We start from the raw sequence: 8,238 nt of genomic DNA, 5'->3' as shown, positions 1-8,238 counted from the left end.
AATTGCACTGAGCCCTGCTCTGCTCTGCCATTCACATGGGAGTCGATGATGATTAGGAGAGGCCATTTTATTATATATTCGAACATTAGTCTGGGATAACCTTGTTGACTTGTAGTCTGAACTCAAAGATAAGCCTGAAACAGAAGATAYTGAAATAGTATTGCTTTTCTCGCACTTGCTCTCTCTCTTCAATAGGCTAGATGTGGAGGCTTATTTTACGTGACTTATTGGAGAGAAACAATGCCCTCTATTGAATCTTTTCCTCTTTATTACTGAGTGTTTTTTTTCTACTGACTCAGTGGCAATATCAACACACTCATGAACTCAATTTGACAACGGTGAATAATTGTCGAATCAGTAAATAATTAACGTGAAAATGAATTGTCATTGATTTATTTAAATGATTGTTCACAAATACAATGGCAAACTAATATTAAAGTGAATGCTTTTTTATGAATGTGTTATGATACATTTTAATAAAAACATATATTGAATTTGACCTATTCAATAGCATTGCACAACATCAAGAGGATGGAAGACATTGCTTTAGGCTGCATAGGCTACTGTAAAGAGAGGCGGGGATGAGGACTGGAGCATGTGGGTGTGTGTATTGAAAGAGAAAGACAGAGCGAGAGAGAGAGACTTGCAGGCGACTTGTTTGCTGAGGATATTGGATTTCTCTATTCATCGTCGTTAGTTCTTTCTCCTCTCTTCCAGCTCTCAGAGGACGTCTGATGTGCTGTCAATCGCCGTTGTAGCCTCTCACTCTCGTTTTGTCTGGCCGTGGACACCGACTGGACAGCCGTGATCTGTTCGAAACGGGGCCGGTACATTACCACACCTTTATTGTGCGTTGAAGCCACTATCTGAATAGTGAAGGGACTACCCGCGAACCGAATAATTCCTGAATGGTTCAGTTGGGACTGTTTTTTACGAGTATTTTTGTTCGTATTTTTAGGTTCGGCATGTTCCTCCAGAATAAGTGTGTTTTAGAAGATCAAGACAAGTGAATGGCTATACCAATATCAGTGCTACTGTAAACCAAGTCATAGCCCAGAGTAGACCCTAACATCATTCGATTGTGGCTTTCTTGGACCTTACTTTTGTGAGTGGATTGTGGGATAATATATTTTTTTTTCCCACGGATCTTTGGGATTAGCAGAACTGTTGAATTGATATAGGCTAATACACGTAATACCAAGAAGAAATATGGGGAAGAGTGTCTAGTATCGGTAAGTGAAACGAGGTTACTACACCATAAGCAGAATAATCGATTGAAATTTCACTCACGCCCACGTGCGTCTGTTCCCCATTGCGCGCGTGCGTGTGTTTGATAATGACTTCACCTGCGTAAAAATAGCTTTTGACATATTTCAATCTTTATGTTTATCCAATCATCGAATGAGCATAAAATCGTCAACATGCTGTCCGATTTTTTTATTTTATTGACTGAAGCTTAAATCCACTTTTCATTGTTGGTTGTAGGCTAATCTATATTGTTCATCTCTACACACAGACCTATGGTCATATAATTGTATTTGTAGTATTATGTAAAGTAGTTATTCTATAACCTACAGAACTATATTTTCTGTAGAGTGCTGTAAAAAGTTTACAAAAGGGGATATCATTCTAAACAGCATCCCATTGGAGGTAGGCGACACTGGTCATGTTGCCTCTACTACGATATGGGCTTCAAAAACCCCTGACAGCATGAGTCAGCGGTGTGTTTTAGCCAGAACCAGTCGGCCTATAAAGCCAGAACACAGGAAAAACCTTGGTACAGGTTTATATGCTTACAAAACCAGCCTACTAGGGGGATTTTAGGGGATTTATTGCGCACCGAATTTAGTCAGCTATCATATGCTAATCTAACCCAACGCCAACGTGCGCACCATACTAATTCAGAGAGAGAGAGGGAGTTAGGCAGGTGACACAGGCATGAAAACAACCAAGATTCTGTGTCGCAGTCAGGAATACACAGCTATCCTAAATAATTTAAATTAATTACATTTAAATTACATGGCTTGTAGGCTAAATATAACTTTCTTATCTAGCCTTTGTGTAATCATTAACCTACATGGGGAACGTAAACTCAGAACAGAACTACTTCCCCAAACAGGGTGTTGCTGTTTTTCTCTCTCCTGTTTCACAGCCTAGATATGAACTAGTAGTAGGCTAAGTGCCAGTTCCTGGACTGACATGATTATTTAGTTAGAATTATAGTCTTTCAGTGTAGTGCAATGGGTTTGAGGTCTGTTCTAGTGATGTGCGGGTTGAGAGTCATGAAATATTGTGTGGAAGATATGGCGGGTTGAATAAAAAGAAAACAATGCATTAAAAAAATCTATAAATGTATAATTTTTGTGCAATTCATATCTATAGGCTACATTTAAGTTTTTCTTTCATTATTGGCCCTCACAATGAAAATGGGGGGGGGGGGACTGTGGATCGGATTCCATCCGTCTCTTCATCCGTCCATTAGTTCACACAGTCACATGTGATATCTCAGAAAGCACTGGCCGATTTTGAGGAMATTTGGGTGAATGATGCGCCTTGCCGTAGAGATCCGGCATTTACAAAATTACACTGATTGGCCTAAGGCAGGAGCTTGAGTAATTAACAAACATTTGTTTGTCAATGAGAATGTCGAATTTGGTTAACAAAAWTTTTTTATGGCTTATTTTCTACATGTGGCTTATTTGTTTGAATAGAAGTTTTGTAATACTTAGGTTGTTACAAGTGTACTGATATGTAGGACACATGACATCCCGGCAACAAAACAAAACAAAAAATGTATATCGGAGTTGGGCCTGTTGTTCACATGCGTATCTGCCCTCATTGGCTAGACTGGTCCCACCTAGAGCTGTTATGGTGACTGTATTACTGCCACACCGGTGGTCACGAGTCATGACGGCAGTCAAATTCCACGTGACCATTTAGTCACGGTARCTAAGCTCTGAGGCCGCTCATGGTCATCAGTAGACTATCAAACTTGCTAACTGCCTGGTACCTCACCCTATATTGTCCCTCTAATCAAACTGACATCAATGCAAACATAATCGAAAATCTAATCAAACACTTAATGAGAGCCGATGAGCTGATGTTGCGCAACATTTCTATAGGCAATGCAATTGCGTGAGAAAACAGAGTGATGGCTTCTATTAAAAAGAGGAGGATCCCATCAGCTTTCTATAGGCTAGGCCTACTATATTTATTTCTCAACTTTCCTAATATTAAGCACATTGCTTCTCTTTAAATTCAGGAGTATAGCCTACCTGGTTGCCATGAAAATGAACCACGGAAAAGCGTCCTCCATTCGCTATTTAAGTGCAAAGATGACATGTATTTTTTTCCGCTGCCCCTGTTTCGAAACAGGTCCATTCTAAGTCAAAACAAATTTCACACATATATTATTTAGTATATGTAAAGACAAGATTAAATTAAGAATAGTGTGATAGTATTAGCCTATCATATATCAAACAGCGCATGCTTTTTTTACACACCTCATGTAGCCTAGCCCATGGTCTACATGTTTTGATAAGTTTTTGTATCACAACTAAAGTGGACAAATAACTTCTTAAAATGAAGCACATTAATCCTCTTTACAACGGGTGTAGAGCCTAACTGGTATACAGTACATACGCAGCGCGGGAGTTTCAAGTTTGGGAAAATAATTTCACCATAGAAATGCACCTTTATAATAAAAACATTACATGCATAATCACATTTGTGTCCCTTTTGTTTGGGAATGGTGTTTTCCTGCTCATGGAACATACGTGCTTATAGCCTACTGCCTTGTGCACATTGCTTGTGCTTATAATGTGAAGAAATAGCCTAATAGTTTTTATCAACATTTTTAGCTAAACGTTCTCATCTGTTGGGTCAGGCTCATTGCTTTAACAGGTTTTGGTGCTAGTGGTTATATTAATTTTGGATCTATCGTATCCCACATCTGTCTCAGAATATGTTTGGTATCTATACTATGGGGATAGTAGAGTTACATAGGCTAGTGCTTTGCTGTTCTTTAGGTCTACTCATCTTGTTGGCAAATAAATGTAAATGTGGACAGTTCTTTCAATATCTTCCATATGCGCCTTGAATTGATAAAGACTCGTGCAGTTGTGTCCCCGATGTATCGGTCTTCACTTGTAGTCTGTGAGAAAAGACAGACAGACGAGGGCAGAGGAGAAGGAATTCTAATTATTATATTCAGTCCAAGGCACAATGGCCACAAAAGTCCTGGATTTTTTAGGGGCATTACCGCACACAGAGAGAGACTGATGAAGTGTGTACAGCATGCGCAAAAAAACACGCAGAGTTTATGCTTTCAGCAACTTTTTTCAATCATCATTAGAGTCATATCATGTAATCTTAGAATGTATTACAAACCGAAAACATAGAGCCTAACATTTGTATCACAACTAAAAGTTACATAAATAACTCTAAATTAAGCATATAGGAGTATAGCTAGCTTTCTTTGTCATTAAGAACCGCTCAAGTGCACACAGAAGATACAGACCAGTTTATCATTTCTTGTAACCGCTCAACAATGCCCTGGCGCACTCCCTCAAATCGTTTGGAGAAGATATATTTCTATTTTATTCACTATGTTCAATTGTATTCTTCATATTATAAAATAATGCCATGTAATTCCAAGCAAATCTTTTCTGCTAAATGAACTAGTGCAGCCCACAGCCATATGGCTAGCCAGATCAGTCTTAACATAAGGACAACTCAAGAGTATGCTATTCTGTTCTCTTGAAAAAAATGACATTTTCTTCATATCATGTTTCTTTAGACTTGATATCCCCCATAATTTGGCTGCATAATTTGTGCGGGACGACATGTTTACTGTTGCCTTGTTTTTATCTGTCATTTGTGCATAAGCCTAAACTTTAGGGCCTTACTGTACATGCGCCCAGGGCCGATTAAGTATTTTTTTTACTCACGGTGATGGCCGTTGCACTCGTCGTGGCAATCTATATCAAGATGAGCTACTTAGAAAAAACAGTGATGCTGTTAGCTACAAATTGGGAGTTGTTGTATAAAAAAAATTGTATTGGTTCTACAGACCGATTACTCTTCTCTTTTCAGTAGTTGGCATTTGCTTTCCAAACTGTATGTTTTTCCTGCAATTGTATTTTGAAAATCCGCAATAAGCAAACCTACGACCGTAGGATTCGGGAAAAGTCTCTGAATGTCCTTGCGAGCCAGAGCCCAGACTGAACCCAATCTAACGTCTCTGGGAGAGACCTGAAATAGCTGTGCAGAGACGCTCCGCATCCAACCTGACAGAGGATCTGCAGAAAAGAATAGGAGAAACTTCCCAAATACAGTTGTGCAAGCTTGTAGCATCTTACCCAAGAAGACTTGAGGCTGTAATCGCTGCCAAATGTGCTTCAACAAATACTGAGTAAATTTCTAAACACTTGTTTTTGCTTTGTCATTATGGGCATTGCGTGTAGATTGATGAAGAAAAAAAACAATTGAATCAATTTTAGAATAAGGCTGTAATGTAACAAAATTTGGAAAATTCAAGGGGTCTGAATACTTTCCGAATGCACTGTAAACAGTTACAGTTATTTCCTTCATATTGTTTGTAATTATTATAATTTTTAATATATATATATTTTGCTGCCTCTTGGACCCCCCAGGGCCTGGCGCAGTGGCTTCAGCCCCTGTAATCCCTGCATTATCCTACGCCCTGCACACGCTGACTGAAACCTGGCACAGCAGATGCTATTCTGTTTCTTAACACAAGTGCTGCAAAAGAAAGGAAGACAAAGTAGGCAATTATAGCTTCATAACTGGACAGTGGGTACTTTTATTTCCAATGTTGTTGTCTTATAGCCTATTTATTATTATTATTTATTGTTTCTATGCCTCTTTTTATTTCATTAGATTTTTTATGTTATTAATCTGAAAGTTATAGCTATTAGCCCACACAGGCCGTCGTCCTACAATATGTCCATTTATTGTTTGACATTTTGTTTCATTTCAGCAAAGTAATAGGCTACTGTTCAATAAGCCTTTTCAAATGAATAGGCCTAAATGCTAAATAAACATAGTTGTTCAACAAATTGTTCAAGGCAAAGTAGCCTAATTGTAGAGTGCAATTTCACAAAAGCATGCGCATGTGTCAATTTAGGCTGTTGTTTTACAATTTTGTTTAAGCAAAACATTAGGCTACTATTCAATTGGCTTAAATATTTAATGAATAAATGTTGACGAAAAACATAATTGTTCAATACATTTTTTAACCGTTACAGCACATTTTCTATATTTGCGGATTAGGATCAGGTCCGGTCTCAGATTTTCACTTTATCACATATAGTCGGACGGTGCAGATGGGTTATTAGCAAGCGGGTGAACAAACAGCTGACCCGCGCATCAGTAGTCTGTGATCATCATAACCTGACTGAAGATTTTCGTAGTGAGCTTCTAGGACGTGTGTATCCCAGCTAGTCTATTCTATTCTCATATTCATTATCTTGATGGTCATAAATCAACTTTATTTAATATTCACACAAAAAAATGAGTCGTAAAAGCGAGAAACTAATGGAGGTGGTGTGCACCATTTGCAGAGAATGTGTTCCTTAACAATTTGATTTCAGTGTGAATGCAAACAGTCTCCAACCTTTGACTTCTGTAAACAAACAGTATCCCAGCAATCATTTGTCACAAATCTATAAATGATGGATTCCTTGTTCAAGAGTTTGCAGTGCATGATGGTTCCATGAGGTAGTTTGATGATAGTAGGCCTCTTGGGAAACCTCTTAGGTGGGCAAGAGAGACACTCAAGACATTGTGGCTGCTGCAACTTTCCCACTTTCCCCTCAGCTCCAGTCCCCCCTCACCCCTCCTACTCACTGATCCTTCGAACTCCCCATGATCTGAGGAGGGCTCAGATTTCCACCCCACCTACCCACTGCTCCAGCCTCAGAGGATTCCTTCCAGTGGGCCTAATCCTAGCTGCTCCTTCACAGAGATGCAGCCCTCACTAAACCACCAGACACCCTGCTTAGCAGCTGTGCTCGCTCTCTCAATCTCTCTCTTTCTCTCTCTAATGACACCTTGGGAAAGGACTGAAGCCCAGCATCTGTGGCCTCTTTCACACTGGTTCACGTTTACTGCAAGAAAGTGCAGCTGTGTACCTAGAGGGAGTAAAAAACAAACTTTCTTCCACTCCACAGTTAAGGTGACATCACGGGGAATGGGAAAATACTGTATCTCTTCTGAGGCTCGTCTCCTTTCATTCCCTAGAACTTGAGCTTAATTTCATGGAAATGACGTGGAAAACAACATTGATTCAAACAGTGTGGGCCCAGTGGGAATGCACTCTCTGCAGATCTACTGGTGCAACTAGCCTAGTTCCCATGGCACACTGGTATACAGTTGTCAAGTGAAAACTGGGCCATATCCACAAAGCGTCTGAGAGTAAGAAATAATGAATAAGATTATATGGACAGATTCTAGATCTGCCCTCCTACTCTGAGGAGCTTTGTGGATCAGGAAGATCGCTCAAGAATGACTTCGAAATTGGACATCTATCCATTTTGGGGCGGCAAGGTTAGCCTAGTGGTTAGAGCGTTGACTAGTAACCAAAAGGTTGCAAGATCGGATCACCGAGCTGACAAGGTAAAAATCTGTCGTTCTGCCCGTGAACAAGGCAGTTAACCCACTGTTCCAGGCCGTAATTGAAAAATAAGAATTTGTTCTTAACTGACTTGCCTAGTTAAATAAAAATGTCCTGAGGACATCGGGAGATGCCTTCCTACCGACCACTAGGAGCAACAATGAGGGTTATTACCAATCAAGTAGGCTTGGTTTCGCTAGGCATTGTGGATGGCATTGTGTGGACACTAGTTTTTAAAAAATTATCGTTTTAACCTTTCCCAAACCTTAACCCTTAACCTTCTAAATTTGACGGTTGGAGGACTTCTACATTTTATGTTGTGAAGAACAAGAACCATACTGAGCAGGAGGAGTCAATCCAGGGTGTCAAAACACTTTGACGTTTGGAATAACTTCCGAAATGTGATGTTTAGAGAAACGCGGAGAAACGTCTAATTCTCCAGTAAGACTGAGAGCTTGTAGTGTGGTAAGGCCTCTGAGGGCTCAAGTTCCTCTAAATAAGAGTTGCTGTGAGTCACCAACGCAAGGGGCAGTCATTCAAACCTCTCCCAGGTGGACTCCTGCACATGTGCCCCAATCCAGCCCAGCCTAGAGAGAGAAACA

General features: G+C 39.9%; 1 protein-coding gene across 1 annotated transcript in view; it reads left to right on the top strand.

Annotated features, from left to right (window-relative positions):
* The first annotated feature begins 589 nt into the window (after positions 1 to 589).
* The window catches only part of LOC111965384 (ras-GEF domain-containing family member 1C), a 54,072-nt gene continuing 46,423 nt past the window's right edge, over positions 590 to 8,238 (top strand). The window contains exon 1 of the mRNA XM_023989555.2: positions 590 to 1,232. The gene's annotated coding sequence lies outside the window, so the exon portion shown is untranslated. The remainder of the gene's footprint in view (positions 1,233 to 8,238) is intronic.

This window comes from Salvelinus sp. IW2-2015, linkage group LG6.1, assembly GCF_002910315.2.
Source record: "Salvelinus sp. IW2-2015 linkage group LG6.1, ASM291031v2, whole genome shotgun sequence".
NCBI lineage: Eukaryota > Metazoa > Chordata > Actinopteri > Salmoniformes > Salmonidae > Salvelinus > Salvelinus sp. IW2-2015.
Note: the sequence above shows the minus strand (reverse complement) of the source record. Positions and strands in the feature narration are given on the sequence as shown.